Below are 23,870 nucleotides of genomic sequence, written 5' to 3'. Positions count from 1 at the left end.
ATGCAGACTTACCAAGGCCCCAAGAGTTATGGTAAGACCATGTCTAAGGTGATGTGAAAATATAAATGCTTTATTTTAACTATCTGAAAACAGAGAAAGTCTCTCTCTCAGGCATTATTTTATACAATCTAATTTGTAGTAATAGGTTTTGAAGTCACTGCATTGCTTTAAAACAGAATGTTTGATTTCAATGGAACATAACAATCATTTAGTCCAAATTTAAAATTTTAGAGATGAGTACACTCAGGCCTAAAGGGTGTGGATGACTTGCATCTTGCTTCATGATCCTGATTACATATCACAGCATTTTTGTGATCTAGCTAGGAGTTATGAACTAGGTTTCCTGTCTCCTGGTGCAAGCACTGTTGCCTTCACTCTGTGCTATAAACGTATTATAGAAAAATTCTACATGCCACTATTATGCAACATATTTATTTCTTTGTCTTATAGCTTGAACCAGTGATTGCAATTTTTTTAGTCCATATTTTAGTCAATTATAAGCTCATTAATAAGCTCCTGGAAAATCACAAAGGCCCTTTGGGGGCCAGGAGAATCTGCTAGGGACCAAAAGCTGGACACTTCTACTTGTTCAAGGAGTAGGAAACTTCGAAGCACATAACAGCCCCAAAATCCCAACATATACTGTAGGGAAGAAAGGAATAAAGTAATGTTCCTCATTCTCCAGGTTATCAAGTTGACAATCAGTGTTGGGATTCATCTCTGAGGCCTGCTAACTTGGCATTACCAGGCAGTAGATAAACATAATTCAAGTGACAGTGTTTAAATCAGAACTGATTTGATCGTTCACTTGTAATAGATTCCAGGAGCCAAAGAACTCTTTCACTCCTCTCTTTAAATGGGAGAACTTAGAAATGACAAAAATGCTTTGATTTTAATGTGCAGTTTTTATTACCTTGATGAGAACCTCAATGCCTTGCTAACTGTCAAAGAGAAGCAAAATTTTCCAGTGAAATTTCCTAATTTATGAAATTATATCTACATTTGGCAACTGGAATTTTTTTTTAACTCTTCAGTGCTTTGCTCTATGGAATTAAAACAGCCAAAATGTTTGAGAGAACCTACAATTTGTAGAATGATGGAAATGACACAGCTCACTTCTATAATAGAGAATAAAATGAAAGCAGATTGAATTGATATGAGGAAAGGCCTCTTTCTAAATTCTATACAGTGAATAAACCCATTGTTGCTCTTTGAGAATAGAAAGTCATGGTGAACCAAAATTTTCTCTTTTTGGTTTGAATTTATGCTCCCAGAAGCCCAAATATATCTTATTATTTAAATGAAAAGTGGAAAGAATTTCATTTATTTGATCAGTAAACATTTATTAAATGCTTATTATGTGTTAAGCCATGTGCTAGAGAATGGGTGAGGAAGATAAGGCACCATATAACTCATAATATACAGGGGAAAGAATTAACAGATAATCTATTAAACATAACTATATTCCACAAAGAAAATGCATGGATGCATGTCATAATTACGTAAGGAGGGAGGACAAGAGGCAAAATGGAGCACGTACAAAAAACTATTTTTGTAAATCTGTAACCACGTTGAGAAGGAATAAATTAAATCTCCAGGTACCAACAATAGAGAATAGAAAGCAAAAAAAGTAAGCATAATCTGATGTCAGCCTGACTGGTTTGGGAGCTAGACTTAGATAGAAGAAGCCCTTGAGGCTGAGGGCTTGGATTATAAATGCTCATGGGAAGACAGGTATCATGGTTCTTAGCCCTGCAAGGGAAGGGACTGGTACTAATAACTATGCTTGAAGCCTGGAATCTTGCAAGACTGTTAAGAACGAATCAAGAAAATTTTTGCTCATTGTCCCAGAGAAATGGCAGTTAAACTTTCATCCATTAAGGATGGTGGATTAAGAGAAACTCACACACATAGAAACAAAACCCAAGTTTGAGTCATATTTCAACTAATAGAGAATTACAGTTGTCAAAGCATAAGAAAGTCACAGAATGTCTTAAAAGGACTGAGAGAAGATAAAAATCAACTTAGACTTTTATATTCCTCTAGCTATCATTCGATAATAATGGTAAAATAAAGACAGAGTTAATATACATGGATCCTTATGAAAAACTTATTAAAGAATGTACTTCTGCAAACTAATAGTAATATAATAATGATAATAATTATAGAAGGAAAGTTCAGGATAAATAAGCAATGAGAAGCAGAGGAACTAATAAGTATTTTGACAATATAAATAAGCATTGACAATGATGATAAAATGAATACAAAAAGGCATGTTAAGGTTTAAAAACAAAGATGAATTTGTAGTATGAAGAGGGGGAAATTATGGCTGAATATGTTATAAACATGCTGAATTTGTTGAAACTGCCCATCATTCTAAACCATATTTCAATTGGCTTAGCCCTCTTTAATCAAAATAATGCCTTATTTTGCCTATGCATTATTTTTCTGGATACTTACATAGCTTTCTTTTTTCTTTCTTCTTTTTCTTTTTCTTATTATTTGTCTAGTGTATCTTTTTCCATCCTTTTGCTTTTAATCTTCCTGGTCCTTCTATTTTTATATACGAGGACCTCATATAGATACCATACAGTTGAATTTTGTTTTAATCCAACCTCAGAATTTTTTTTGCAAATAATAATTTATTACATTTATATTTCATGTGATTAATAAAATATTTGAAATTCTTTCTGCCATCTTATTTGTGCTTTCTATTTGCCTTACTTTTTTCTATGCTTTTTTATTCTCTTTTCTTTGGAATTAATATTATTTCTGTTCCATTCTCTTTCCTCCTTGATATTATACAAGTTATTTCTGTTCTCTTTGAGTCTAAAGTTAATCATCAGTACCTCTCATTTGAATAATACAAGACCTTAAGAATAACAGTCTCTCATACATCCTCTCTTACCTATTACTGTTACCCAATATGTAATTACGTCTTGTATTTATAATCCTCAAATTTAATAATATAGTTAACGTTTTATTCAGTTAAGTATTTACCCATGTTTTTACCAATTCCTTCACTCTCCACTCTTCCTTGGCTCTCAAACCTTTTGCTAGGATCACTTTCCTTCTTTTTCACATAATATTGTAAAATGTCTGTTAATATGGATTGGTTGGTGGTAAGCCCTCAGTTTTTCTTTGCTAAAAATCTTTATTTCACATCTGTTATTGAATACCCTGCAAGGTAAATAATTATGCATTTAATGTTTTTAGTGTTTTTCTATATACCGGTGGCAAGTAATACAGTGTTTTTCTATTCTTTTAGTGGTTATCCCTGAAATTATAACACATACTGATTTTTTTAAATCCCACTTAGACTTCGTTATGAATACTAAAGTGAAGGCTTTATATCTTTCTCCATTATCAAAAACTCATTTGATATTACCTCTCCCTCATTATATGCATTAATTAATAAAAATTTAAGTTTGGAAATACCAAGTTTGAATGATAGCTAGAGAAATATAAAAGTCTAGCACGACATGTGGGATATGGGAAGGTCTATATACCTCAGGGGAAATTATAAGTGGGCAAATGCTATGTAGAGCAATTTGGAATTATCTAACAAAGTTGAAAATGTTCATCCCTTACGATGCAATAATTCCACTTTTAAGTATATAGACATACTCACATACATTCACAAGGAAATGTGGGCATCCGTAGCAGCCTTATTGGTAATTGCAAAAAGGTGGAACTACCTAAGTGTCCACTCAGATGGATAAGCAAACTACTATAGTAATATAATATTAAATTAAAAATTGTACAGCAGTTGAAATTAGTGAAAGCAATCTAATATGGATTATTTGATGGATAGATGTTGAATACACTCGCAGTATGATGCCTTTTATTTATTTATTTCAGTCAGTACTACCTATTATGTCCGTATTGGCAACTTACAAAGATTTGGTTGCATGCCACCTTCAGGGAAGGGAGGGAAGAAAAACATTTGGGAAGGGAGAGGGAGTTAGAAAGGTCAAGAGGATTCAACTGTATCCATAGTGTGTTTCTTTCAGAATGAAAAAGTTCTGAAGCAAAATGTCCACATTTTCCAGATTTGTTCATAGATCAAATAATTTTGATATTTTCTACTTTGATTTTTGTCTGTCCCTTTCTGTATGTTTTAATAATTTGTGCATATGTGCATGTATGTATAAATAGCAGTACAGAATTAAAATCTGAGAGAGACAGCTTTAAGACACAGTTTCATCTTCTTGATTTATGCCTCTGAACATTCTAAGACGTGGCTGGCAGCCACTGTCTCTAACATTCTTGCCATAGCCCCTCATCACCTCTGGATGCACGCAGACAATTGTACCAGTCTCGGGCTCTGTCTACTCATCACTCCCTAGATGGCACCCCTCCATGACCACTGGCTTCTACCATCTAACTTCCTAGCTCACTCCATCTTATACTTCAATCCCAACAATTCCTCAGCCACAAAGAGACTTATAATTCAAACTGTCCCACTGCTCTGACTGCATGTTGCCCCATGTCCTCTGACTCCCACCTCAAGTTCAAAAATCTGTCATTATCTCTTCCCTGTTCAGTACTCTTCTAGCTGACCCAAAATTCTGCTTCATCCCCTCCCTTTGTCTACTCTGGACCTGTGCCAAGATGGATGACTATGGCTGGTAAGAAGCCCACAACTGTGCTGAAGGGCTTCTCTTTCATTCATGACCCAACCCTTCAAAAGATCCTTACTGCTGCCCAGCAATAAAACTAGTTTCTTTACTTTATTTTCTCTTCCAAAATTTTAGAGCACCATTTTATTTATTATATTTCCTTTCACCTCCATCACCTCCTTCTCCCTCTTCAATCACTTAATACTCTTGATTCCTGGGGTGCCTGGGTGGCTCAGTGGGTGAAAGCGTCTGCCTTTGGCTCAGGTCATGATATCAGGGTCCTGGGATTGAGCCCCACATCGGGCTCTCTGCTCAAGAATATTTTATTTATTTGTTCATTTGTTTATTTATTTATTTATTTATTGTAAACTAACTAACTAAATAAATAAATAAAATATTCTTGATTCCTGTTTCTCTTGAATAAGTAAGTTTAAAAGGCACTTAGAAGAGGACTTGTATACATTCCCACCATTTTATTCACCAGTCCTCCTGCATCTGCATCCACTTTCTCTGCCCCGTATTGTCCTTGCCTTTACTATAGATAAATTGTCTTTGCTCCTATCCATATGCAACTTTTCCCATTCTGCACTGATCCTATTCCCAGTTACTTATTCAAATCACCTCTCCCTCAGTTGTCTCCTCCCTCTTCTAATCATCCATTTTTCTCTCTATATAGATTCATTCTCATCAGTATGAAATATGCTGTAATTCCCTCAAATGTTAAAACAAAAACCCATGTTGCTCCAACATTCCCCTCAACTAGACGTCTTGAAAAAGTTATATCTACAGGCATATAGCTTTTCTACTTCCTTTCTTCCCATTGTCTTGAAACTCTGCCAGTCTTCCATACCTACCTCTGTACAAATAGCTTTTGTCATGTTCATCATTAATCTGTACATTGTCAAATCTAATGGATGATTGTTTGACTTCATCTTACAGGACTGAGTTGTAGCATTTGAAGCAGTTGATTTCTCTATACTCCCTGAAATGCCTTCTTCACTTGGCTTGTTAAATTCCACTTTTTGTTCCCCTCTTTCCATTTTAGTGGAAATCCATTTTAGTCCTCTTTTTCTCCACCTTTCTTCCTTCTCCTGACTGTGAACATTGGAATGTCTCAGGGTTCAGTCCTTAAACTTCTTCTCTTACATTATCTTTGGTAAATCCCTTGATGATCTCATTGAGTATTATGGATATAAAGGTCATCTCTATGCTGATGACACCAAAAGTTTTATCTCCCAACACCAGCCTTATGTAGTCTCATAGTGTGTACTCAACATTTCCATCTGAGGGTTTGATAGCCATCTCAAATTTATTATGTACTGAACATAACTCATGATTCTCAACCCTTCTCCAGCCTCAAACCTGAACATCTATAGTCCTCCTTGCTCCGTAAGTGGCAAGTCCGTTCTTTCTGTGGCTTGGGCTAAAATTCTCTGTTTTCTTGACTTCTCCCTTTCAACTCATATAACATTAACCCTGTTAGCAAATCCTATCAGATCTACCTTCAAAATATTTCTAGAATCATTCTATTTTCAACCATCTCCATCTCTACCACACTGCTCCATACCACCATCATCTGTCTTCTAGACTACAGCAGGACTCTCCCACTGGTCTTCTGTCCTCATCCACTCTTAACCTCCTCTCCACTAAGGCTACAAAGTGATCATTTTAAGATGTAAGTCAGATCTTATCAGTCCTCTGCTCAAACCTTCCAAAAGCTTCCTTTTATAAGTTAGAGTGAAAAGCCAAGTCCTTAAAATGCCACCCCACCCCATGGTGCTCTCTGGCCTCATCTTCTAACTACTACCTCCTTCCCCATTGCTAATCCTCCTCTAACTACTTCAAGTTTTATTTTTGTGTCCCAGAAATTGGGCACCTATGGCAGTTAACAGGACTCTTACTGGGGTTTGGATTCCAACTCAACCTGCTAGATGCATCATCCTGTGTGTTTCTTTCAATAATTAGAAATGACAATAGAACCTGACCATAGGGTTACATCAGCAGTCTTCAGTGGGGATGATTTTGCCTCTTGGAAGGTATTTGGCAATTTGGGGGACATTTCTGTTTGTCACATCTTGGGAGGTGCTACTAGTTTCTAGTGGGAAGAGTCCAAAGGTACTACTGAACATCCTACCCATAGCCTAGCCTACCCATAGGCTAGCTCTCAAAATAAAATTATCTGGCTCAAAATATTAATAGTGCTGTGGTTGAGAAAACTTGGATCATGTGGTAATGATTAAATGACTCAATATTTGTAGGCATTTAGAACAGTACTTAGTATGTGTTAAGTACTTTATAAGTACTGGTTAAAGTTTTAAAAAATACATACCTTCTTTGTATATACAGAAGATACACATAGACTCCTCCTCATCCAACAGTGTTGGCAGCTCCCTGTACTTGGAAAGCTCTTCCCACATATAGCCACATTATGTACTCACCCACTTCCCACAAATCTTGCTCACATATCATCTTACCAGAGGGGACTTCTCTGGCCACCTATGTTGCCACTTTCTCCACTCATGTTCTGCTGTGGTTGTCTCCTGTTGCATGTTCAGCTCGTGAGATACCATGTATTTATTTATTGTTCCATTGTCCAGACTCCAACAATAATTGATTGCTGCTCCAACATTATACTTCTATCCTGCTGTGCATTTGTTTTAATGCAACAAAATAGATTGCAAGATGCTTGCACTCATGAGTCATAATTTATTGTATGTTATTGTCTGTGAATTCTTGTGTAGCACTGTGCAAACAGTGGGTGGCCAGCCAAAATTTGTGGAGTTATTCAGCAAGCCATTGGAGACATAGGCTTTAAGCGCGGAAGGAGTATGAAGTCAGATACAGCACTTTTGGAATCATTTGAAGTATGTAATTATCCAAATAATTCAGACCCAAATAAATCAAAATAGCTTTTAATTGAAAAAGTACTTACTAAGAGGAGATTAGCCACCTCATTGGTCTTCATTAATCTTACGATCAATCCCTGAATTCTTCCCCCAAAGATAGAATGATTTTGATGGTTGTGGAATATAAGTCAGGTAGCAGTTCAGAGTTTCAGAACCAATTGCCAGAGGGCAATATTATATCAGGAATTGGAAAAGGAAGGGGAAGGAGAGCAACTGGGATTTTCTTGAGTAAATACAATATAGAGTAATTCAACTGTGAAGAGCACATATGAGACCCCCAGTGCATCTACATTTGGGGAGAAATGGAACTTTAAAGATGTGCTTTCATGTGGGAAAAGCCCTTTTTATTACAAATATACTCCCAGTAAGTGGCAGTTTTCATACCAAAATGGTGCCGCATTCAAAGCACATCACCTGTCTCATGTGACAAAAGCATGGAATGTGCAAGCCATTTCTGAGTGCTTTAAATTCTTTGGAGACTGTACAGATTATATTATATGGTATTTACGGAAGTAAGTGCTGCTTTAGTCAGTTGGTAAAAACACTTCCAGTGTTACCCTCCCCCATTTTTCACAAACACAAAACTCCTGAGATGAGTTGTCAGGGGCTGATGTCAACTCACAAGTGCTGTTTGTTGCTTTTGTGTTAATTTTATTTCTCACCCACCCAATAGTATGATTTAAGATCATCCTGACACATGTCGATTATAAACATTATTTTTATTTCATTTTTATTTCAAGAGAACTTTTTTTAATTTGAGCAAATAATAAACAGACATGCTGAAAGTTCAGACTTCATGAATGCCTAATTCCTTGGAAAATTGCCCTCGTACTCAGGAGATAAAAATTTGCAACAGATTTGATGTATGCTTCTTTGTTGTAATGCTTTTTCATTACACTTGTGTGTGCATGTGTATGTGTGTAAGTGTGTGATCCAGGCAATAAGAAAAATTCCTTGGAGAGCAAATTTTTTTTCCTTGGGTTTTTTTTCTTTGTTTAAACTACCCTTCAGTGTTACTCAATATGAACCTCCCTTTCGCTCTAAGCTTATTTACTAGTTATCCTCACCATGTTCTCTCTTTGCTGGATTCACTAGCCTCCTTATTTTTTCCTTTATGTATCCTCACATATGCCTGAACGTTTCCACCTTGACCTCATTCCTCATGCCATGCCTCCATCTCCTCCTTCTCTGCCTGTCCGAATCCTGTCCTTTCTTAAGTTCATACCTCAAGTCCTCCATTATCAGATTTCTGCTTTGACCCACAGTGTTCTATCTGTCCTCTAAACTTAAAATAACTAACTGTTTGTGAGTTTGAAAGGTAGATGAAGGAAGAGACACCTGCAAAAGAGAAAGAACTGAGGTACAGATAATTCTGGCTATACACTGTAGTTGTAATCTATTAGGTCATCACTGACACTGAATTAGAGAATGCTGAGCCTTTGCTCCTAGGGGAAGTACAAGGTTAGGTTCCTGTAAGCCTCTGGTCATAATATATTCATCAGTTGATGAATTTTTTTATGTGTGTTTGTATTGTTTTATGTGTGTTTCTATTCAGAGGCACCTTATTTAATAGATACTGTTGATTTATTCGCATTGAATTCATGGCCAACAGCACAATATCTTATACCTAAAAGACCACATTTTTTTCGTAAGGCACATCAGAGTTTTCTTGCTCTTAGACATTGATAGCACTTTAGCAATATGCTTTAGGACCATTTTAAACAGGGAAAATCACCAATAAGAAGCACAAAAATGTAAAAAAAAAAAAAAGCGATGAGGATCTACTGTAGTCAGACATGCTCTAAGAAGCCATGGTGAATTTATCAGTTCTTAGATCGTAGAAACGTAAGAAGACCATTTGCAGCGGAGCGAAGAGGATGTGTTCAGTGCAGTGAAGTGGCCGGAGTCTTTCAGGAATAAGTCAAGCACATTTGAAGGGAAGGGACTAGAAGGTAGAAGCCTTCCTAAAGTTTAAAAAAAAAAAAAAAAAGCTACCCTTTTCCCCAACTAGATCCATGACCCAGAGATTAAACTGATTCCAATAGAAGTATATGCTACCTAATTTGAGAAAGCAGCCAGAAGAAAGTGGGCACTTTGAGGATTAAGAGATGAGGGGCGCCTGGGTGGCTCAGTGGGTTAAAGCCTCTGCCTTCAGCTCAGCTCATGATCCCAGGGTCCTGAGATCCAGCCCGGCATCAGGCTTTCTCCTCAGCAGGAAGCCTGCTTCCTCCTCTCTCTCTGCCTGCCTCTTTGCCTACTTATGATCTCTGCCTGTCAAATAAATAAATAAAATATTTTAAAAAAAGAAAAGAAATGCACCTGCTTGACAGCTCCATATGAGATGTTGATAATCAACTTTTCTTAAAAAAAAAAAAAAAAAAAAACATTAGCCTGATGTGGAGCAAGCAGACCAGGAAGGGTAATTCCATCGGTGGCAAATAAGATGACTATAAAAGAACATAATGTTATTTGACACATTTTCCTTTTTATAAATTTTGAGCCTCTCTCCCTACTTCGCACATTAGCAAACTCAGTGGAGGAACGTGGTTTTCAAATGAGTGTGATTCTTTAGAGTTCAAAAAGTAATGTTTACCCAAACTTAATTACAACCATAAATGTTCCTAACATTTAAAAGTACAAATAAAAAAAGAAAGAAAAGAAAAAAGCTGTGTTTTTTTTTAAACTCTGTATAAAGCTAAAAAAAAAAAACCTTTTAAATTGAAAAATGATATAGCCTTAATCTGTTCTTTTGAGAGACCACTAAACACATCCTTTTACTTATAAACAATTTAAATAAAATGAAAGGAACAAAATTCTTCAATTTGCAAAATGGCTGTTGAATCAACAACCAGAAAGAATTTGCTACAAGAGAAGACAGATGTTTTCAACTTTTTTTTTTCTCACATAATCTCTAAACTCATATTTTATGTGAGGAAAAATCACAGTTTGTAAAAAAGACCTCTGTGAAACAATTTATAGGGTATTATTTATATTTTCAACCATTTCTATAACATTGTTTTAACAAAACACTGAGTAGCCAGAATAAAAGGGGATATTTAAGCAACTGAAAGAAATTCATCGTGTAAACATAGTCTGGCAATTCAGGTCAATATCAGGTAAAACGTTGACCCCAGAAGCCCTCAGTATAATAAAACCCCGGAAGCCCTCAGTATAATAAATATGTCAGAGTGAGTAGTAAGAATGGTGCCTGTGGAGTTCCATTTTGAGCATAACTAAGTTCCTTCGAGACGGTCACCTCAGTGCTCCCTCTCCTAGGTGAGAACAGTGAACTCTGGCCAAACTACAAAACCCAACTCCTAAAAGCACTGGAAAGTGAACAAGCCTACAGCTTTGGAAGTCAGTCAACACCCAAAAGAAGAGACCTGCACAGGGTGAGTTCCCAGTTTGTTTTCAGCTTTCAGCCTTGAAGTTGGGTGTGGTTATCACCCTGAGGCGTAGGTAAAAAAAACAAAACAAAAAACAAACAAACAAACAAAAACCCTCCAGTAAAAAACTTGCAGTAGGATGTATCAGAAGGAAGGGAGAGGTGGGAAGGAAGCAAGGGAGCTTCCAGACGATCAGCTGACTGACACAGTGGATGCAGTTTCCGTGTGAGTATATGAGGCCAACAGAATTCTCTGCCACGGCTGCCTGATAGCTGCTAAAAGATGACTCTTCCACTGAAACATTTTATCCCCTTAGTCCATCAAAAAGTGGAATTCAAACTCCCAACTTCCTCACAGGCTCCCATCCTTCAAGCTGCACATCGTGTAGGAGATTACTTCTTTCAGTTTTCTTTGACTTTGCTCAACTCTTGGTGGGGGTGGGGGAGCATCCAAAAAACGACGTTGAAAAAGGTGGAAAAAAAGTCCACAGAGAAGGCTCTCAGCCGCCAAGCATTGAGTTGGGATGATTTGTTGCCCCAGGGAAGAGATTTCAGATGTTCAGTCTGAAGGGCACACAAGCCCAGGACTCTCATTCTCTGACCTTCTCCGCATGGTATTGTCTCCTGAGCAAGTGCTCTCTCGAGAGTGATGCTTAGGTTTGGGGACGTGTGAGAGTTTTGCCTCAACAATGGACCTTGTTGGCGGTAGTCTGGTTGAAACCTGCTCTTCATCTATTTGCTTGTCCAAGGGGTGGGAGTAGCAAAGAGAGGTTTGAAATGTTGTTTTATTGTTTTATTTCATAGTAAGAAGAGGTGTAACCTTGCTGAGAGGGTGACAAATTCAGTTATAGTCAACCAGTACTTGACAGGTTTTATCAGAAAACCAAACAAGGAAAGAGTGTGTACGCCTGCTACCAGCTGTCACAGTATTGAACAATGAATGTTTGATGAAGCGACCTGCAGATACATCTCTGTGGAAGTCGGCTTTAAGTAGCAACTAGCTGACAAAATTAACAAGAAAGGGCCTTGGCGGAGGGTATCAAAAGAAAAGGGGGAAAAAAAAAGAGGAAACCAAAAATCTCCCAGTCCCTTTATTTGTTTAGGTGCTATATTGAAAGAGCCTCCACACAAGGTAGAATTTGAAATGCAGTTGCAGTTCTGTTAAGATAAATACACGGTCTTCGTCTCAGCCCACATTGAAAATACAGTTCGGGTAATTGTCGGATTTTCCAAGTTAGTCGTGCTCTGAAAACGGAAGCTGGTCTGCTGGAAATGGGAGGGTTTGGTTGTGCTTCTCAAGCAGCTTCTGGCCTCTTGCTGATAAGCCAGGGGATGGGGAAGTGGCCAGTGTGGCACAGGAGACAGGACCTGTCCCCCTGCCCTGCGTCACACAGGACAGCCACAGATTTGGTGATCCTATTCAGAAGCATTTTTTTCCTAAAGTCTGAAAAGAAACTAAAAAATCTCCTTGAACCAACACAAAGACCTGTAGCTAAAGATTCCTTTTCTTATTCTAAGACTCTTTTCCTCTGAAGTCAAAAATCAGTGGCATTTTCTGTCTTCAAGAGAAAATGCCATGATCCTATTAAGCTGTATCGTTAACCTAGTTTCTCTCAGAACTTTGAATTAGAGAAGGATAAAGCATTATTAAAATCATACTTCAGGGATGCCTAGGTGGCTCAGTCGGTTAAGTGTCTGACTCTTGATCTTGGCTCAGGTTTCCATCTCAGGGCTGTGAGTTCAAGTCCTACATTGGGTTCCAAGCAAGGTGTGGAAACCACTTTAAAAAAACAATACTGCGAGTCAACCAAAATAATGTTTTCTTCCTCTTTCTTCTCCCCTCCCCAGTATTTGCACTGTACTATTTTGATATTTCTAATACTAAGGCCAAGATGCCTCTTAACTTGCGTTACTTTGTATGTTTGCAACTTCCTGATGAGGAGGGTCTGATCGTATTTAGCTTTCATTCCTCTGCAGCCCTAGCCAATTCTAGACACTCCTCAGGGCAGGTTTCAGTGAGTGGAAATAGAATTGCCTGTAAACTCAGAAACAGGTAAGAGATTAGCTGAACCATTCTGTGGCCATCCCAGAGTCCTATAGCCCCTGCATTCCCACTCTAATGATATTCCCTTATCTAATGATATTCCCTTAGTTCTTTAGCAAAGCAGAGAAATAAATCCACTAACTATGGAAGAAAGACATAAAAGGTTACATCCCACACTTTCCATTCAGCCAGCCAAAATTAGTAGAAAACTCGGGAAGGAGATTCCACATCCATATCCCCAGATAGAGGTGTTAATAAAATGTAATATATCATAATTAAACTATCTTTCAACCCAATAATGAATTTTCACATATGCATTTTCCTTGTGAACTTTCATTCTGTTCGTACATTTTTGAGCTCATCTCATGATAGCATCTAGTATTTTATGGCAAATAGAGTGGTGTTATAAATATAAATTATGTGTTCTGTCAATCTGAAAAAGCCACAAATATTATCTATTGGGGTTTCTCGCTTCTTATCTCTGCCTCTCCAAATTTTTCCAATCCATATTGTGCTAAAGAATTTTGAAGATTTAAAAAAAAAAAAATCTGTTCCATTATTTATCTATTTCCAGAGTGGTGAATAAGGTTTAATCTTGGCAATAAAGATACAGAGATGAAAAATGTTTATGATGGATTCAATAAGTAAGAAATATCTGTAAAACGAAATTACCCTTCCTGCTGCACAGATAGGGTCTTCATATGAGCGTGCAGGGCCATAGTTGGCTATAGTTTGATAATTTGCTATTAAAAATATTAAGGAGGGAGAGATTGGAGAAAATGAGTACATGGATATAAACAAAGGTAGGGCACAAAATTCCACAGAGAGAAGGGTCACAAAAACCTACTTTATGGAGACCAGTGGGAAATAGAAACAGAGGTGAGGGTTAACTTTACAATTGCTGTGGTATAGAAAGGTAACTGCCGGTCAACCTCCTAGTTCTCCTTGAGATTAGCAGAAATGACCTGCTAAGAAACCCGACCTTCTGTCTTTAGCATAACGACTGAGGCACAACTTAGGTATCCTTAGGGCTGATATCAAGAGCAAACCTAGGGGACAGTTCAGGCGGCTCATCACAATCCCAAAACTCCAGTAAGTGGTGGAGGAAGAAGAGGACAAGGAGTCAGGGAGAGGAGGAATAATATTAGTAGCTGTGCAGAGAAACTGTAATAAATCGTCATGGAGTTACATTGTACTCTGGGTTTGTGTGTGCCTTAACCTAGAGTTTCAGAAACCACTGTGAAAATGGGGAAGAACTAAATTTTAATTTATTTTTTTATTTTTAAAGATTTTATTTATTTATTTGGCAGAGAGAGATCACAAGTAGGCAGAGAGGCAGACAGAGAGGGGGGCGGAAGCAGGCTCCCTGACGAGAAGAGAGCCCGATGAGGGGCTCGATCCCAGGAGCCTGGGACCATGACCCGAGCCACCCAGGTGTCCCAAGAACTAAATTTTAATACTGATCTTCATCCCCCTCTGTTACTTTGGCACCTGTAGCTATATTAAGAATTCACACCACATGCCTGTGAGCTGGATATGTTGTGCATACGATGCAGCAGACTCGCTTACAAATGTTCTTACCGAACCAGAGATTCAATTACGTATACTGTCCATTCCTACCCCAGAGTTTTGCACTCAGTGAGGAGACTTTGGGATCTTCTTAATATTATCAGTGCAGTTAAGGCTACTTCTGGGTATACAGTCAATGGAAATGAAAACAGGGTATCAAAGAAATACGTGCACTCCCGTGTTCCTCACAGTATTATTCACAATAGCGAAGATAGAGAAACAACCTAAATGTTTGTCAGTGGATGATTGTATTTTAAAAATGTGGGAGATTATTTACCTCTCTATCTGCATATACATACATACACACATACATACATACAGTGGAATATTATTCGGTTATAGAAAAAATAAAGGGAAATCCTGCCATTTGTGAGAACATGGGTAGACCTTGAGGGCATTATGCTAAGTAAAATAAGCTAGACAGAGAAAAACAAATACCGGATGGCATCCCTTATATATGGAATCTAATAAAAGTCAAACTCATAGAAACAGAAAGTAGAAAAATGGTTGCCAGGGACTTGGCGGGGTGGGAGAAATAGGGAGAGGTTGGGGAAAATACAGACCTTGAGCTACGACATGATAAAGTCCAGAGGATCTAATGGAAACATGGTGACTGTAGTTGATAGCACTGTGTTACCTAATTGAAATCTGCTGAGAGAGTAGACCTTAGAGGTTCTCACATACACACAGAAAAAGAATAATTCTGTGAGTTGATGAGTATAATTACCTAGACAAGGGGAACCCTTTCACAACGTACTCATATATCCATTCATTGCAATGTATACCTTGAATGTATTACCATTTTGTGTGTTAATTATACCTCCAAAAAGCAGAAAAAAATACCAGTTTAGTCAAAATGCATCGGACACTAGGAGGGGAAACTGAGATACAGAAGGATAAGGTGAGTTTCTCAATGTTTAATAGCAAATCAGTGGCTAAAGGAACAGATTCATTTTTCTGCCAGGCATTGGCATTTATTTTAAATAATTCATTGATTCCATGCATAAGGTAGGCAAGGAGTAGTTAATCAATGTATGTATATGCATATATATTTTTTCTACTTTTCTCCTTGAGCACCAGAAAGAAACTCGCTAGGGAAATATGATTGATTCATTAATTCATTGGCTGAGAAATCATTTAGGTGGACTTATTGCTGGGGTTCTGAGTGTGTTTATGCATAACAATTTATATGTAGATGCTATTTATAGGATATACAGACTTCATGCAATTTTGATAGAAAATACAACCTAAAGAGAGTGCTCACCATTGTCTGATTATTAATAATACACCCAAAGATGGCTGCCGTAAAAATTATTTGAATGGAACAGACTAAATTTGCAGAGATGCCCAAAGTACTGGCTGGAAGGATTCGTAGATGTTAATTGCTATTACTGCCTGCATGTTAAAAGTAGCCTCCTCAGTACTAGGATTTAAAAGATATCAGGAAAAACCACTATCCCTAAATGTGACCTTCAAATGCCACCTCGTCTGAAATTCTGCATAAGAAATCCACCTTATAAGACTAGCGGGAAATAGGGGTACCTGGGTGGCTCAGGGTTAAAGCCTCTGCCTTCCGCTCAGGTCATGATCTCAGGGTCCTGGGATCGAGCCCTGCATTAGGCTCTCTGCTCGGCAGGGAGCCTGCTTCTTCCCTCTCTGTCTGCCTCTCTGCCTACTTGTGATCTCTCTCTATCAAATAAATAAATAAAATATTAAAAAAAAAAAAACTAGCAGGAAATAATCAGTACTTCTTACTGATTGGTGAGAGTATGTGTGACTCTTATTTTTGTTGTTGTTGTATACTTTTCTTAATTTTTTTGGATTCCCCTATGTTAATTACACTGTGACACAAAGGTATTTTAGAAAAATGGTTCTTTGAGTAATTGTGCCAATAACTCTGTAGTCCCAAGGACCTCTGGCACAATGCTAAACACATAGCTGGCACACAGTAAATATGTGTGGTGGACGAAAACACCTGTTTCTTTTTAGGGGGGCACTATCTCCAAGAGTTGTTGGGTCAAATTTCCATAAGGCACTGGCACATTTTCAGCAGTTCTCCGACTTCCGTAAGCATCTGAGTCATCTTGTTCTCAAATCTACTGACAGTCATGGTGTCTTCATTTTATAGATGAGTGGGGATCAGCCCCGTAAGCATCTGAGTCATCTTGTTCTCAAATCTACTGACAGTCATGGTGGGAGCAGGGGAAATCTGCAAAGACAATTCTGCTGCTAACAGAATGTTGTCCACATTATAAAAATAGCCAGACGAGAGAAGAAGAGTGGTTCTCAAGCCACATTCTACTGAGTCATGTATTCCATGTTGTCATGTCTGGGAATGTTGGAAAGGCAAAGGAACGGGCATTTCCGGTGGGTAGCTTCTAGGCCCCTAACCTCAACTTGACCGAGAGCAGTTCAGTGGTGATCCATTAAATATATTGACATCTCACACACTATCCCACTTGAAGAAAGGATGCTTGTGCTGACAGAAAAATCAGGAGGTATGGGAGGACTGAAGAAAGAAGAAAGAAAGAGAGAGAGAAAAGAGAGAAAGATAACCAAAACTTCATTGGTTTCTAGTCTTGACGCTGGAGGAAATTTCCATTTCTAAATGCAAATCATTTGAAAGGCTAAAGAAGGGAGAGAGCTGCCCACTTTGTGAGCTGATAACAGAAAACCTCTGCTCCATTATGCAAGTCTAGAGAAAAGAATGGTTTATAAACATTGGTTTTTTTCAGTCCATCAGGGCGCCAGGACCCTGTGTTGCCAAGAGACACCTCCAGTGCTGAAATGAAATAAGAAGACCGTGTTTACATTAACATTCCCCATTTGATTCACTGTTTGATTAAGATGGAAGAGAGAGAAGAATCAACCTGCCCGGTGTCCGGATTGGAGAAGACAGGACACGAAGAGAAGCTGTACACACAGTCCCCATCAGAGACAAAGAGTAAAATGGGCGTTTTGTGCTTCAAATCCCGTTCCTCCCTCTGCTCCCCACCTTGTAGCTCCAGTGCCCCCCCCCCACCGACCCCCTGATTGGAGCCGGATAGTTCAGAAAGAAACTGATAAACTCAGTCAGTGCCAAGATGCCTGGGAAAGACCCGGAGCGCTGAAAACAGGATGGGTTTTGGCATCTGCCACGGATGGGTTGGAAAAAAGTAACTTATTTTCATAGGAAAATGAACAAAAAGGTCTTGGTTGCCACAAAAGCTTCCTTCCACCTATTAGCTCCATTTGCCGTATATTTAATTACTTTTATGGAAAAAGGATAAAAGTAAGAGGGCCATAGCTGAATGCCTCAAAGGACATGAGGAGAGTGTTTTTACAGGCCTGCTCTGTCCCAGTGATTTTGAGAAAAAAGGTCAGAAGAGGTATGAGCAAACAGAAGTATTGTGTGTCGATGATTTAAGGCAGATGTTCTTACCATGACCCCGACATGTGACAGACACGTGGATGAGCTGCTGTTATTTGGGGTAGGGGAGGGAACTGTGTAGAGTGATGTTTCTGATGAGAGCTAACGCACCTACATGTCTAAATAGTTCATTGGTTCTCCTGAATTCAACAACATTCAAGGTCCCTCCTGTAGTACCATCAGTCTTCCTTATCCATAGTTCAGTTTTCTAGTATGAGTGAAATAGTTCACCGTACAGTTACCAGGAAGTCACTGAAAAGAACCTTTGTGGGAAGCTACCTGATATATCGTGCCACAGTTTAACGGACTTCTCTGAGCTTTCTGTCAAAATCTTAGTATGAGAGCCTGTTACACCTATAAACATGTCCTATGCCATGGTTGACAAGAGCTGAGGACCTCTGGTCAATAAGAAAATGTGTTTTCCTTGATTTTACCACATGGTTTCCCGAACTGAATGGCTTTGTCCCTGAGGAGATTTCAAATGGGTTAAAAAGTGTCACACACTCAGAACAGTGCCTGAGGTCCCACGCATTAGTCTTTGCTGTTGTGTCCTGAATGAGATTAGGCTCCAAGTTTGGAAAATGCTGATAAGACTTGTTTCTTCAAGATTTGCTGTGATGAGAAAGGAATACCTTTGCACTCCCTAATCTCTGTTTAAAACGCACTAAAAGGCAATAAAGCAGAATCAGGAGGAAATTATTAACAAATGGTCTGCCCTTCTATCTGTTCTATAAATTAGTCTGCCACTGATTCTGGTCTTTACTGCCTGTGTTTTCTTCTCAGATCACTTGCAACCACTCCTTCATACCCCTCCTTAGTTCACTTCCACAGACATTTCTTCGTGACCTACTGTATGCCAGAAATTGTGCTAAATAAGCTCAAATGTATAAAGGCTACTTCTGGTGCTCGCTTCGGCAGCACATATACTAAAGGCTACTTCTGGAACTTCCACACTCAGGTAAAAATCTTGTTCCATTGCGTTTTGTGTCATTCTGTAGGATACACTTCTTTCTTCTACCCTCTTCTCCCTTCAAAGTCATCTACAAAACTCATAGCCAAGATCCACATTTAGTTAAGATTTGAATTTATAATCATTCTGCTATTCTCAGCTCTTCTCAATACCCAGTGGGTCTTTAATTCCCTATGAATGACTTTGTTTGTTTGTTTGTTTAGAGCATGAGCAGGGGGAGAGGGAGAGAGAGAATCTGAAGCAGATTCTGAACTGCCTGTGGAGCCTGACACAGGGTTCGATCCCGTGACCCTGAGATCATGACCTGAGCTGAAATGAAGAGTCTAAACACAAGTCACTGAGCTACTCATGTGCCCTTGGATGACCCTTTCTTTTTCTTTTTCTTTTCTTTTTTTTTTTTTTTTTTTGACAGACAGAGATCACAAGCAGGCAGAGAGGCAGGCAGAGAGAGAGGAGGAAGGAGGTTCCCTGCTGAGCAGAGAGCCCGATGTGGGGCTCGATCCCAGGACCCTGGGATCATGAGCTGAGCTGAAGGCAGAGGCTTTAACCCACTGAGCCACCCAGGTGCCCCACAACCCATTTTTTTAAACAACCTAATACCCAGTTCTTCCTTTACTTAATTCTAAGGAGCTTGCTCTCCACCCATTCAACCCTCTTCAGTCACCAGCATCCATGACCACACCTTAGACCTTGTCATTATCGAGACTGTTCCGTAGGGGAAATTACCATTTCAAATCTCCTACTTCTGACCACCTCCTATATTCCCAGCTTTCTGACTCACTCACATATTCAGGTCCTACTGAGGTTTGTGATCTTCGGACCTCTTCTCTTTCTCCTATCACTGCTTCCTGTCTGCTCTCCCATCCTGTCTGGCCCAACCCCACAGTTGCCTCGATGATACATTTCCAAATAGTCCAAGTTCCACTGTCTTCACATCCTTCCAGTATGTATGAAACAAAGAAGTCCAATCAATCATTAAAACTATCCTCTTATTCCATAAGCACAAAGACTGGTGCCACAATAAATTTGTGGTCTCCACTCTCAAAATTAAAACCCATGTTTGCCTGGAAATCCCTCTGTTTTTTTCTGGTTGGTCAGTATTCCTTTTCCCAAACTTTCTGTTGAAAGCTTTCTCTACTCTTCTCAAATTCTTACTGTCTCTTCGCTCCCAAGCAAAACTTTGCCTCCTGTTTGCCTAAATGGAATAGAAATGTTCAAAGGGACCTTCTCTCAGATTCCAGTCTGTCTCATCTATGAACTCACTGTATCTCCTTTCATTTTTTCCTTTTAACCCCTCAGGTGTTCCTCTCCTCTTATGTAAAGCTAACCTGAGGTGCTTGGGTGGCTCAGTGGGTTAAGCCTCTGCCTTCTGCTCAGGTCGTGATCTTAGGGTCCTGGGATCGAGTCCCACATTGGGCTCCCTGTTCAGCGGGGAGTCTGCTTCTCCCTCTTCCTCTGCTGCTCCCCCTACTGGTACACTGTCTTTCTCTATATATATCAAATAAATAAATAAAATCTTTTTTAAAAAATAAAATAAAGTAAAGCTAACCTTCTGATCTATGTCCTGGATCCCAAACATTCCATCTCAGGGACCTTGTTCCATTGGTTACATTCTAGTGGAGTATATTGTGGCAGTCAAGCATAAGGGCTCTCACAGAGGACTACCTATCTTCCTTCTTCTTTAAAGATTTTATTTATTTATTTGAATGAGAAAGAGCAAAGGGAGGGTCGCAGGGAGAGGGAGAAGCAGAATCTGCGTTGAGCAGAGAGCCTGACACTGGGCTCAATCCCAGGACCCCGGGATCATGAGCTAAGCCAAAGGCAGACACTTAACCAACTGAGCCACCCAGGTGCCCCAGGACTACCTATCTTCAAATCCAAGCTCTGCAAGGATTTGGAGCAAGTCAAATACCCACCCCGTGCCTCCATTTCCTCATCTGTAAACTGTGTGTAGGTATAACAACATCCACCTCACAGGTTCATCGTGAGGATTCTGTGATACAGCGGAATTAAATATTTCTCACTGTGTCTCCTGTTGTTCTTGTTCCTATTACTCTACCTCTTATCCTAAGGTTTTCTTTCAGATTTACTTTAACCAAAGCATAAAATCAGCAGGGAGAAGGCCCCACTTAGATTGTGGCTGCCAAGATTGCCCCATGCAGGAAGGTACTTTCTATCTAGCTCATCGCTTTTGAATGGACCCATGTGTGCAATCTTCCTTCAGGCTCTGGCTCCACACCTACTAAGAGGTGTAGAAGAAGATATGAATTTGGCTGAGCATGAACAAAATTTGAGGATGCTTCATGACATTTAATTACTTCGGTGCATGTCAGAACTTGCATGGTCATGAGGTAGAGAAGAGAGCTAAAACCGTGAGAAAATCTAACAGACAGACATTTTATTTTGCTCATCAGTGAAAAATAAGGTAGTTAAATTTCTCGAACCATCTATGGAGAGTCCAGTTTTCAGTGGCTCAGAAGCAGGTGACTTTAGAAATAAGTACATTCCACAACTGCCTGCCATAATTTCACAGAGGTTCTTAACTCTTCTGCCTTCACTGTATCTACATCTAAAATGTTATTGTTGGAGCTTGGTTTTGATCCTTATTAAAACATAAATGTCCACTGGGGAGTAAACACTTCAGGCTGTGATCGGTCCTTTGTACCCTAAGATTAATGAATGTCAGACTCTGTCCTGAGTCTGTTTTAACAAGTCAGGCAGAGAATAGGAAGCACCAGGTCACCAGATTCCTGAAGCTGTGAAGACAGAAGGCTACCGAGAGGGAGAGGGATTCTAACCCAGGAGACAGAGCTGTGTGAAAATTCATACCACACACTTCATCACTGTACCTAGCGGCAGGGCTACTTAGAGGAAACAGATTTAACATTTTTTAACAAATGTGCCATGGGTAATCTCAGCCTGAAGGTGTATCATTTTGAGAATATCTGAGGAAAAGTTCCTGAGGCATTTTGAGTCACTGGAGAAAGGGAAAAAAAACTGATAGAGATTTTCCCATTTTAAAAATAGATTGTATTTTTAATGACCTGCAACTGACTAATATTTTACACAGTATTAGGATCCGAGCAGATTGTTTATTCATTTAGATTGCAAAAACTTACAATGAGATCTCGGCAGCATTCTTCTGCTTAAGTTTATCAGATGAAGGCATTATCTCTCTGAGCTCAAGATTCATTACACTACAAAATAAAGTTCTTGCCAAATCAGAATAAAAACATTTCTGACGTTTAGATTTTTTTGCTACCTTGGTAGTAACATGTCTAGATCATAGAACTCCTTATGTATCAGCCTGAATATTATTCCACAGAAAGGTCTTCTCCTAAAATACTTAAGTGGTCCCCATACAGACTGGCATGTTTGGTGGGAAGAAGACCAAATTTAAATGGTTCCCATGCTCCCCCCACAACCCCCCACGGAGTGGGTTTGATGGAATCTCTCTGGGCTTCACTTTCCTTTCTACGAAACAACTATACTACCTACCCTTGGGCACTGTGGGGTATTGTGTTTTGAAGATTAAGTGAGACCATGCCTGTGTCTGTGCTTTGTTAACTCTGTACACTGTATTTTTAGTCTGATGAACATTCTCTAAATTATGTGGAGATATTTTTAAAAAATCGTAGATCTCGGGCCTCTGTGTGACTCAGTTAGTTGAGCATCTGACTCTTGATATCAGCTCAAGTCTTGAGGTCAGGATTGTGAGTTCAAGTGCCAAGTTGGGTTCAACGCTGGGCATAGAGCTTATTTAAAAAAAAAAAAAAGGTAATAAAATAATTCATTGTTTTCTATGTACAGGTATAAAATTCAGCCACTAAATTTTCCATGTAAAAAAATATAATCACTATATGTAAAGAAAAAAAAAGAAAAATGGTTACAAAATGTTCATATTTAAAATATATTCATTTAATAATTCTCTATACATGTATAAAATATGCATAAAACCAGTGCAGGAGTAAAAAAATGACTGTCTTAGCCCTTAATTCCTCCAATAAAATATCCTGCTTCCATTCCCTGGCCCATCGAGCTCATCACTGGCCGATTCACTACACTAAGATTGACTGTTGGTCTTTAAAGGCTTATATACATACAGCACGTAGAGTAGACCTATGCAGTGATGTGTCAGAGGTCAAAGCCACCGCTTCAGAGGGGAATTTCTTATTACCCATAGAAGGTAATGAACTACCATCCCTCTCATCACTCTCTGTACCAAATCTGTTTGCTGTCATAGTACTTATTACAATCTGAAATATCTTACTTTTTACTTGGGCATTATATGTCTATATCACCCCTGCTCCTGTCCCCATGCAACTATACAAAATGTGACTGTAGGTTCATGAAGTGTAGGGTATTTGCTTGAACACTGTTATATTTGCAGCACCTGGAACAGTATGCATGGGATCATATTTAATAAACAGACATTAGGGGCGCCTGGGTGGCTCAGTCAGTTGAGTGTCTGCCTTTGGCTCAGGTCATGATCTCAGGGTCCTGGGATAAGGAGCTGTGCATCAGGCTCCGTGCTTAGCAGGGAGTCTGCTTCTCCCTCTGTCCCTCCTCCTGCTTGTGCTCTCATCTCTCTCTCTCTCTCTTTCAAATAAATAAATGAAATCTTTAAAAAAAATAAATAGACATTAATAAACATTGAGCAATATCTGTATAACAAGCATAATCTCTGTATATAACACACCTAGGGGTTTATCACTATCAGATCTGTTCCTTTATCTTGATCAGATCTGTTGACACCATGTAATGTGTCTTTCTTCTAGAACTTTGAAGGTACTGGATCAATGACTCTGCTTCTGACCCTGATTGCTCCCTGACAATCCAGGAACTGGGTCTTGAAGTATTGAGGCCATTTCCCCAGAGCTGTGGAAATACGAGCTAACAGATTGTGAACTGCCAAAAATCTCCTTCTAGCTCAGTCAGAACATTGTCTGTGACAGTAATGTTGAC

The sequence above is a fragment of the Mustela lutreola genome, chromosome 12, assembly GCF_030435805.1.
Source record: "Mustela lutreola isolate mMusLut2 chromosome 12, mMusLut2.pri, whole genome shotgun sequence".
NCBI classification, from domain to species: Eukaryota; Metazoa; Chordata; class Mammalia; order Carnivora; family Mustelidae; genus Mustela; species Mustela lutreola.
This window is presented reverse-complemented; position numbering follows the sequence as displayed.